Here is a 9,207-nt window from a genome sequence, read left to right as displayed (position 1 = left end):
GTTCCTTGTGTCATTTTCAACTTTTCCTGCAAGTTTCATTCACATGCGTTCACATCTTTTTGAGTTATTTTGCAAACAGACAAACAAACCAACATTATAGCACCGATGATAACAAACCTGCCTTGGCGATCGGTGAGCGTCTTGACCGGTATAGCAAGGTCACGCACGTCAGCGAAGCGACGAAGACGACGCGTCGCGACGTTATTACAAGGAGGGAAAAAAAATGAGTGACTTAGGTGGTACAATGGTATAGTGGATTATCCATCGCGGCATTTGGGGTATACGTTGCGCGAAGATAAACGAAAATTGAGGATCAGCTTGGCGATCTTAAAACTGAAATAATCCTTTATTAGGGATAGAAAATATATAAGACGAGTGTTGCTATTTATTCAGTATTCAAGCAAGTAACAGATTGTATCATTATAAAAAATCTAAGAAGAACTGCAACAATGGATGAAATGCATGCCTAGAAAATTGCAAATTTTACTTGCCTTGACTGTTGTATACGTATGAGCCAAAATAGTACAGGAAGCGATCACGAGCGTTTAGCGCGAGCATGAATGGGAACGAGGGCGAGGGAGACTCATCTCAAGGTGTAATAAAATTTATTTACCTTCCTGCTGGGAAATAAGCTTGCCGCCCCCACCAGAGAAAGTTTTCCCGACAAGCTACAGTAGCTTTGTTCTCTTTAACAGCATCCGAAGTTCACCTAGATAACATTTCATCATTTGTAAGTAAAAGTAACATAAAACGTGCGTCGTAAGTAAAAAAAAAGGGCCTAGCCTAACTCTACAACAGTCACACAGTACATTTGACCGAAAGATCGGTCTGTATCTTGTATATAGTCGGGGGTAGATAAAAATACGTTACATCTGTATAAATTAGCATCAACAAACTGATTGTACAATGTTGCTCTATTTCTAACTACGACAGTATTTTATGACTACGAGTACGAGTACACTAACTGTTAGTGAACTGAAACTGAACACCGTTTTATCTCTGTTGTAACGTTAACTTGTGCATAAACAAAAGTTGTGTTGTAACTTGTGTTGTAAGTCTGTGAGTTACAACACCGCTAAAACAGTTGTAAATCGGTATTCTAAAAACTGTTTTAACGGTGTTATGTAAGTCATGATAACCACGCCCATCGCAATAATCATATCCAATAGGAAATATTGTTATAAGTAGCATCTAAGACATTTCTACCAATAAGATTGCTCCCTTGGGCAACTGCGCCTTGCTTAACTCCGCGCGTTTACGTGCACACAAATAGGACAATGGCATGCGCAGGTAAAGAGAGCCAGAGATAAAATAAAGTTACAACAGAAGCTTGATCATTATGCCTTCTTACCGGTTTTGCCGTATAGTTGGTGCGGTAGGGGATTCGCAAAGCTATCTCAGATTGAGTCTTTTTATTTGAAATTTTGTTTAAAAAATAAGAAGATATCTGGCGTTTATGAGAGGAACCCAAATTTCATGGTTTATGGGGAACTAGACGCTTCTAAATTAAGTTAAACCCTTGCAATGCCATGTTATTATTATTATTATTAGTAGTAGTAGTTGTAGTAGAAGAAGTATTAGTATTATTGTTGTTGTTGTTGTCACTATCTTCACAAGATATCTCTTGGAGATCAATATCACGTCAAATTCCATCATGGAACCTTAGACTATACTATAGTTCTAATACTTTTCTCAGGATTCGCGCCATCCCCAGCAATAAATATTTTTGAAACACCCAAAGGCAGGTACTGATAATGAATTCTTATTGGTAAAGATAGTGAAATCATATTAAAAAAAAATGTTTAATTTTGAAAGATATTTTTGAAATGATTAGTGCTTAAAACAAACTGCCGACGGTGCCAGTAACCTTTCTGTTCATGTGTTTGTGTTTTTATCTATGTGCATATTACAGTATGCTACGCGTATGTACTTGCAATGTTACTGTTACCAAATTTTGTATTGTGGAATGAGTTTACATTTTGTCAAACTGCTATATCTTTTGCCTTTCTGTACATACATTGTTTTTATTTTTTGTATATCTTTCTTATTGTCTTTATCGAGCACTAGCTCACTTACCCTTCGGTGAATTTCTCCCAGATTTTAATATGTTGTAGCTGAGACTTTGCGCTATCAGGAATGTGCCTTTTGTTTTTTTCATACGATGTGTGGATCATGCTAAAAAACTTGGTTGAAATTAAAGCTTATCTTCGATGTATTGAGATATTTCTTTCTTTCTACAGCCTCTATCACCCCCATATTTTGCACATGTTTAGTTCATGTCAGGTACATTATTTCATAAAATAACAACTACTTGATCGGACACCATCTTGGGTATGTAAAATTAGGGTCAAAGGTCATAAATGTTTCGTCCTGTATCTTGGTGAATACTTGTCCTATCTTTCCCATATTTTGCACACGCAAAGACCATTTTACAAGAATCATTTCACAAAATAACTACTTTTTGCTCAGATGCCATCTTTGGTGTGCAAAATGGGGTCAAAGGTCAAATATACTTCATTTTGTATCTTCGTTAGTGCATACAGAATTCGGTGCCAAAGATGGCAGGTCTGACTCCCTTTTCTAAATGAGACTCCAAACATCACATGGCCAATGTCCCCTCAACACAGATGAAACCTGGATGGTCATGCCTATTGGGATCAGGACTCAAATCATTGATTTCCCTATAGATCGGATCACCTAATTTGTCAGTGTTGACAAATTCCGAGTATATCTTTCTTATTTTGAACTCGCATACCACAATATTGAGTTAATGAATTATCTCACTATCTAACATAAGTTAAAGCGAAAGTTACAACAGAGTTAAAACACCTTCCACCCTGTTTTATCTCAGAAGCATAAATTTGCATGGGGCATAACAGAAGATTAAACAGTTTTCAGAATACCGTGTAATCTTATGGGTGTTCAGGTTTGCGCCCACTGTTACGCGCGTGCGCATACCCTAAGACAATGGTATCCGCAGGCAAAGAGTGCGCAAGATAAAACACAAGTTACAACAGAAATTACAACAGAAGTTACAACAGAGATAAAACGGTGTTCAGAATACCGATTTGTTACAACAGACTTACAACAGAGGTCTCTAGTTAGATCTAGATTCCTATTTTAGATCTAGACTAACATGTTATTGTTCTAAGAGCTAACGTTAGATGGATCTAACGTGTTAGAGAGTAGTCTAGAGAGGCTTATGAATGGGTGCATTCAAGCACTCTAATGCGAACTGAAGCGAACTGAACTAAGCGTACTGTACTGAACTGTGCCTGATTTGGAGCGTTCAAGCGCTCTGTTGAGAAAGCATCTAACGTTAGATATTCTAGGTCTAGGCTATAGACAAATAGATCAAACGTCGATTACCATTACATTGTCGCCACTACGTAAGTCCCCATTGCATGGCCACATCGCATGTTATAATGCACACCGCGATCGGAGATCAGCTTGGATGACGGATTTTCATTGCTCTCAAAATTCACCTTTTTCCTCCATAAAAATACAAATAATTGTAATCCTAATGTATTTTACCATTGTAACAAGTGACAAAACCATTTTGAATGCAAGAATGTTTTTGCTTTCGAATGGATTTCAGGGTGGCAGATTAACACAGTTTTTCAAACACGATGATACACAATGCATCCTACATTGAAGTGTGTGTATATAACTATAACACACACGCTAATAATACGTCACGCTCTATGGGCGGTGAACTAATTCAGTACATATCGTTAGTTCGCCAACCCAGGAGTGCAAAGGAAATACACGCAAGTGGCGACTATACGGTAATTGACATTGGATCTAGTTTATACAGGTGTGGTATTACCGGACAGCTATGGTCAAGTGGTAATTCTGGACGTGCACATTTCTGCATACTAATGACATTCAATACGCGCGGAGCTTTGTAGACTAGCCTCACAGAGTGTTGTATGGACGACATCGCTAAAAATGTGACACAAAAATGTAAAAAACGCTGTTTAGAAAAAGATGTCAATTTTCACACGATTTTATCACATGAAATGTTCAAAATGGTCATGTTAGACATTTTACCATAAAATACGAAATTTGAGCCTCATTTTGCCTATTTTTTCTTCGTCGTCCGCTCGAGAATGTGCATGGTGATTCGTGGGTATGAATTGTGATTCATGTGCAAGGACAAGATGCGAAAGACGTCGATTATTCCATTACAAAAATCGTGTCCGGAATTATAATGCGATTTTACACTGCACAAAAAGACACATGAGGTACCTGCACCTCGTCAAGGGGCCCTAATATCGTCACCTTGCGTAAAATTGCTATAAGCGCACTGAACAAAAATTTATGCCAGGGACTGTGTTCAGTAGGCTTGAAACTTTGCAGGGTTACCACTTTCGGGTGCTGTTCGTTATTCCGAAGGTTCGATATTCCGAAGGTTTGTTAATCCGAAACACGCAAATTCCCTATACCTAGAGGTTCGTTAATCCGAAAATGAAAAAGGGTTTGTTAATCCGAACATTTGTGGCGTTATTCCGAAGGTTCGTTATTCCGAAGATTTGTTCATCCGAAAATGAAATTCGGAAAAACGAACCTTCGGAATAAGGAATCTTCGGACTGAAGAGCCTTCGGAATAACGAACCTTCGGAATAACAAGCTGTAACCACCACAACCAAGCAAACTGAGGTGAAAACCAAACAGTTTTTCTTGAAAATCATGTTAGACATTTTACCATAAAATACGAAATTTGAGCCTCATTTTGCCTATTTTTTCTTCATCGTCCGCTCGAGAATGTGCATGGTGATTCGTGGGTATGAATTGTGATTCAGGTGCAAGGACAAGATGCGAAAGACGTCGATTATTCCATTACAAAAATCGTGTCCGGAATTATAATGCGATTTTACACCGCGCAAAAAGACTAGAGAGGTACCTGCACCTCGTCAAGGGGCCCTAATATCGTCACCTTGCGTAAAATTGCTATAAACGCACTGAACAAAAGTTTACGCCAGGGACTGTGTTCAGTAGGCTTGAAACTTTGCAGGGTTACCACAACCAAGCAAACTGAGGTGAAAACCAAACAGTTTTTCTTGAAAATCTTACATTTATTACTTAAGGAATACGTGTTATCAGTATCATCACGTTCACCTGCACATGTCTTTTATGTGCTTTGTCTATGGGAGCATGGGGTGGCAAGGTGCATTGTTCGCATTAGACGACGATAGCTGCAAATTTCCGGTATCGATCATTGAACGTGTAGTTCTATTTGAACCTTTTAGAACAAAATTTTTTTAACTTTATCCATACATGGAGGAGATTGTTGTTTTGGTTTTAGTGGCGTGTATCACTCAAGAGGTAGTGAGGCTGGATATCACTGCAGCCTTATCAACATGCACACACCGTATACATTTATACACAATACACATCACACCTCCAGAAGCGAAGACAAAACCTTGTTTTTCACACCTTCCAGACTACTTTATACTCCTGCAATGTTTTTCCCTTCTTTCTCACTGCCTTTGATACCTCCGCCAAGGGAGGAGGTTATGTTTTCGTTACCGTTGGTTTGTTTGTTTGTTAGTTAGTTTCTCCGTGTGCAAAATAACTCAAAAAGTAGTGAACGGATTTGGGTGAAACTTGCAGGAAAGGTTTAGAATGATACAGATAACAGATGATTAAATTTTGGTAGTGATCCGAGAATTTGGGGGGAATTTATGAAGGATTTTTGATATTTTGGCAGGTAGGGTCAATGAATTGGGAGTTCAGGCTGCGCGTATTTGAGGTTTGCATGCATGAACTAAAGTGCGTGCTCTAGTTTCTGCTAGGGCGAGGCGCGCCGTACAGCTGAGGGTTTATGACGTAACAAAGGCGTCTATACAAATTGTATTGGGAAATCGGGCAATTTTTCAGCATGTATACTGTACCTATGGGTGGAAATCACTGATCTCTATGGAAGAGGTCAAAGAGCTTTTCCCCAGTGGTGGAGAGGGGAAAATCTCTTTGGGAAGACATCGGTGGAAATTAGCTGCTTGGTGGAGGTCTGCGCTCTCAGAGTGCTTTTCTAGTTTTATAAGATTGATTTTACATCGGTAGCAAAGTTACGTGTATAGTAGATTGGGGGACTTGCCATTGATAAGGCTTACCCAGGTAATAGCAATGGTGCAACAAAGTCCTGTACAGGCCGCACAGAAACGCTGTTAGTGAGAGGTTTGTTAGCACTGACAAGTCACGAACAAATCAGCCACTAACAGCACGGGCAAAATGACCGCACAGAAAGCGTTGTTAAAGCGCTTTTAGACACTTGCGCTGTTACGGTGCTGTTAGTGGATTTGAGCCATAGAGTTAGGCAAAATCTATGCGATTTGTGCGTAATGCAGCGGCAGCACAATGCAGTGTTGTCTTCATGAGTGACGTGTATTCATATCTTTAAACAGTTCAATATCATCTTGAGAGTATGGCCAGCGCCACGTTTTCAAAAGTGGGTGGGGGAGGGGCCCAATTCTGGGTTTTCATGAGCTAACAAAAACAAAGCAAAGCAAAGCAAAACAAAACAAAACAAAAAGGACTTCAGCGCACATGGGGTGCCACTTCCGAGTTTCTTCAGCTGACAAGCAAAAAACATAGTGATAAATAGGTCTTCAGTGCATCTTTCTCATTCCACTTCCAGGTTTCTTCTGCTGACAAGCAAAACCAAAACCGAACAAAAGAAAAAACAAAGGCCTTACCGCGCTCAAAGGTTTCATTCCTTTTTTTTTTTTTTTTCTAGTGTCACTTTCGGGGTGACCGGGGGCCCAAAATGGTGACACCCTATGTCGGCCCTACTCCTGTGTAGTCCTATGGGTGCAAAAAGAGCCCCCCCCCCCCCCTTCCACCAGCCCTGCAGAGCTGTATTTGAATTGATCATAATGGTGCAGAATAAACGGAAGAGAATTTGATTTGGTTTGGTATGGTTTGGTTTTATTTACGCATTTCCTTTCTCCAGATACAATAACAAATGGAAACAAAGTAATGAACTGTATGTAAAAAAAAGGAGAGTACAACATACAAATCAATACAAGAATTTCTCAATGTAACGACTTCAATTTCTAATAACGTATAAAACAAAGTAACATAAATTATGTTCAGGCATACTGTGTTCATTTGTGAACAAAGGAGAAATCTATCCCAGGGGACAGTCACCATAACCTTGACGTGGATGAGGCCCCATCTTGTATACGAATATAATACAACACCAATAAACCTACACGAAAAAAAAAAAAGCCTCGTAATCTTAACGTATACCAGCGCCCCCCCCCCCAAAAAAAAAAAGCTCCAGACTACACTTACGAAGGATTAAATGTGACATGGAGTAGGCCTACTATAGTTTTATAAGGCACAATGCTTGTCAGGAAGCATTATGAAATGATGCTACAAAGATGGTTAGACATTATTTTGTTCAAATGAAACTCAGTTCAAGGAAGAGAAACACACTCAACACATATGTGACAAACATGTAATTTTATTTCTTTACCAGTTATGTGAAACTGTCATCTTACTTTGTCAAGACATACTCTAGACCTATAATTGGGAGAACCATGCATAATGGCGGAGGCAACCAGTCGCCATAGCGGCATTTCTAGTTACATATTATGTATACAATAGTTGTAATGATCAATTGGCTTTAATGGGTATGTAGCCTATTTCACTATTAAAGGACAAGTCCACCTACAAAATGTCGATTCAGTGAATGCAGCAATATTAGTAGAACACATTGATATGATCAGTGAAAGTTTGGGGAAAATCAGAAAATTGGTTTAAAAGTTATGAATTTTTTAAGTTTTGGAAGTCACTGCTGGATGAGAAGACTGCTGCAGTGTATGATATGCGTAAAACGATATAAGGAAATTATAAAGAAAATTTCACGAAAAATTTTCACAGAAAAATTTAAGTCGCCCACTACCCGCCACATTCTTAATTAGGTCTAGGTCGATCTATTTTGAAGTATGTCCACATGGTATAAAAAAGGAGACAACTGAAGTTACAGCGCACGCAAGAAATTATTCACTAACATTGTCACTATCGGTGCCCCGGCACTGTTAGTGAGTTGATAAAACAGCACCACTGTTGTTAGCTTCTGTGTGGCCTCGCGATGTTAGTGAATTTGACTAACAGCACGCTTCTGTGCGGCCAAATCGTCGCTATCAGTGCTGTTAGTGCGCTGTTAGAGCTAACAACGTTTCTGTGCGGCCGCCCCTGGAATGTGCATTGGGACTTTAGCTGTACACAACACATAGAATATGCAAATATGTGCATTTAGGAGTGCATGCACATTCTCTGAGTTTGAAAGATATGCACATTCTCTGAGTTTGAAAGATTAACTGACCTCGTATGTTGAGTTGCGAGCTTTCTTGTACTGTTGTGTATATGTACAGCATACACGGTAGCGCTCTCTACGCTGCGTCGGTGTGGTTGCTGGCTGAAATTGAAACAGACCAATACAGGGGCCTTGGGGTAGGAAGCAAGCTCTTATAGCAAGGGAAAAAGACATTGAGAATGAAGTGGAAACCATTTTAAGACAACAAAGCTGTGTAGGATGTGAGCAGGGAGGTGCTAGAGAAGGAGAGGCAACTAAAGCTCTCCTTTGAAGTCATGCGCGGCACCGCCGAGAAATTATGCGTTCAACTACAGGTATTGCCCATGTGCTTTGACAAAAGAGAGCATCAATAATCGGGACTAGCGCTCTCACATCTAGAAATATTTGCTCCTACTGCAATTCGCTCTCTCTTTCAATGTGATGGCAACAATGAATTTGTGTACCTTGAATTGGAGCAGCGAATCAAAATGCTGTGTAAAACTCACAATTTTAACAGCAAATAGTTTAAAAACACGCTGGAACACGCTTTAATGGAGTACTTTATTTGAAAGATCAAAATATCCCTTATTAAAAGTTAGAAAATTAACGTGCGGAAATGTGCGCATTATAGAAAAAAATTAGGTTTTTAAGGGGACAATTTTCATTTCCTTTCGGTTTGGGAATTACGAAGAGACTAGAAATACATGTTAATAGTATTGAATTCTTTCCTAAACTATTCTAAATCAAATCGAGTATTTCATATAAAATTTTGCGGTGAAATAAAGCTTGTAATTCAACAAAAGGTGAAATGCGTTCTTTGTCTCCGAACTTCGTCTTGCAACTAGAGCGGTGCCGAGCATGACTTCAAAGCGTAATGGAATGCTAGACATCCCATTGTAGCG

At 39.3% G+C, this 9,207-nt stretch overlaps 1 protein-coding gene across 1 annotated transcript in view; it reads left to right on the top strand.

Annotated features, from left to right (window-relative positions):
* The first annotated feature begins 606 nt into the window (after positions 1-606).
* LOC140229916 (uncharacterized) overlaps positions 607-9,207 on the top strand; it is a 95,512-nt gene continuing 86,911 nt past the window's right edge. Inside the window, exon 1 of the mRNA XM_072310118.1 lies at positions 607-730. The gene's annotated coding sequence lies outside the window, so the exon portion shown is untranslated. The remainder of the gene's footprint in view (positions 731-9,207) is intronic.

This window comes from Diadema setosum, chromosome 1 (genome assembly GCF_964275005.1).
Source record: "Diadema setosum chromosome 1, eeDiaSeto1, whole genome shotgun sequence".
In the NCBI taxonomy this organism is placed as follows: Eukaryota; Metazoa; Echinodermata; class Echinoidea; order Diadematoida; family Diadematidae; genus Diadema; species Diadema setosum.
The sequence above is the reverse complement of the archived record's forward strand: the minus strand, read 5'-3'. Positions and strand labels throughout refer to the sequence as shown.